The sequence below is a fragment of the Lycorma delicatula genome, chromosome 9, assembly GCF_047948215.1.
Source record: "Lycorma delicatula isolate Av1 chromosome 9, ASM4794821v1, whole genome shotgun sequence".
Classification (NCBI taxonomy): Eukaryota; Metazoa; Arthropoda; class Insecta; order Hemiptera; family Fulgoridae; genus Lycorma; species Lycorma delicatula.
The window spans coordinates 12,386,279-12,388,539 of record NC_134463.1 but is presented as its reverse complement, the minus strand read 5'-3'; positions in this window follow the sequence as shown (position 1 = coordinate 12,388,539).

Sequence of the window (2,261 nt, the reverse complement as noted above, 5' to 3'; positions counted from 1 at the left end):
AAGTTTATATGGGAAGAATCCTACACGACCAAACGATACCACTACGGCCGGTGCCTTTGGAAGCTTTTCCCCGGAACCTTTTTTCCTCTTCCCAGAAAATAAATACGGTACATTTAATGAACATAATTATAATTAATATATATTTATTTTCACACCCTATACAAAATTATTTACAAGTAAATAAAAATAAATAAACGATTTTTATATAAATACTGCAAAATTTTAGTAATTATATTAAATATTGCGTATACTCGTATTTTACACTAAAGGTCATTCATTGCAGCACTATTAATAATTTCAGTATTTAAAATATTGAACAAAACTGTTTATATTTTCATGTAACTATACAGTATGTGTTCACTGTATTCTTTGAAATTGATGGGTAGGCAGTTATTGTGGTTACCAAAATGAAATTATTAGTTATGATGTATGTTACACCTGAATTTTGGTGAGCACGGTATTTTTATGTGTAGTAGGATATTCCATTAGGTGAAGAAGGAAATTGGAATACAGTGGCATTAGAAGCTTATTATGCTTGAAAATGACAATATAAGTTTTGACAGTTACGTGTTTCTTTTGTTTCATGGTAGTTGCTACAGCGATTTGATTATTATGAACGACAAAAAATTGTTAAAACAATAAACGAAATCAAAAATGTATAGAACTAACTTTTTTTTTTTACAGACGTATGTTATTGGATAAATGGCAGGCGATTTGGGATGCTTCGAGTAAGGGAGCCTGGACCAGGTGTCTCATTTCACGAATAGAGCCGTGAGTCCGGAGGAGCCATGGGGAAGTGCCTTACTTCCTCGTACAATTTCTTTCATAGGATTTGGTTTGCACGTGTCTCGATTCGGTATACGGACCACTTCGGAGTGTTTTTATTGTGGCGAAGAGGACTCTCCGCAATACAACACCAGAAGACGTCGTGGAGTGTATGCTTCATAGCCGTCGGTAATGGGATGTAGTATCCTTACTTGCCTCGAATATACATAAGACTAAGGAGCAAGAGACAGCCAGGTTGGGCGCCGACTGAATGAAACTAAGACAGGAGTCGACCTGAAATGCTTGTGTGTGAGGGCGTGAAGGACAGCCCTCTGCTGAGCCGAATGCAATGGATGGGCGGCGGTGATGATGTACTGGGACTTTGGATCCCCTGAACTCAAAGGCACCTCCCAGGGCTGCGTAATGCTTAATTGCTGGACCAGTCTCGGGAGGGAGGGCGCAGGCACACATGCGCACCTTTTAACACCTTGTGGAACCTGTTAGCGAGTCCGTAAATAGGGTTCCTCCGACTCTTATGTTAAGGTTTGAAACTGTTCCTACTCTATCAGCTCCCTATTTATAGAAGTTTTTAATGTATAAAATAATGTTACTTTGTTTTTTTAAGTAGAATTCATAACTCCCTTGGATAAGAATTTAGATGTGTTTACAAACTGATTAACTTATTTTGAGAAAAATATTTTTTTTAAAAATGTAATTCGAAAGTAAAATTTGGAAAATGTTCAGAAAAATCGACGAATTCCATTTTTAGAGTAGAATGCTTTAAGAATATGCTAATTTTAATGACTTTAATTAAATTTAAAAATAATTCTAGAGTTAAACTTTCAGTAAGTACAAACATACAAACACTCCAACCGTATGAGATTGAATCTCTTTCTCTTGGTAACTGCATCAATTTCGATTTTCTCCCTAGTTACAGATATTAGCCATAATTTCTGCTTTAATCTTTACGTGATACCGATTTAACATTATACTAGCAGATAAAAGAAAACAAGGTACAGGTATCGATTGATTGCATCGATAAAACTCAGGAATTTTCAGTTATATACTATATTAACCCACCATTACGAAGCAATCTTGTTACTGCATGCGATTTTAGCAGTTGTGTAAAACACGCTCTTCGAACGAAGTAGCGAGGTGACAAGCTGACTGGACTGCCACAGTGGATAATAAACTCCGATACATTAAAAACACTGTTTTGCCGTGGGACTCTCCTTTTAGAAAACTCCGTCGAGAGGAAGTAGTCCTTTGTCGATTGCGGCTAGGCCATACTAGAATCACACACGGATGTCTAATATCCAACGTAAATGTACCAACATGCGTACGATGCAACTGCCGCTTGACTGTGCGTCAAATCCTTGTGGACTGCATTTGTTATGCGGCATTGCGTCGTAAATTTAAATTGCTCAGGAACATTCGTCAAATCTTGGGCAATGATAAGGAATTTTTGGACCTGGTGTTTTTATATCTTAGAAGTA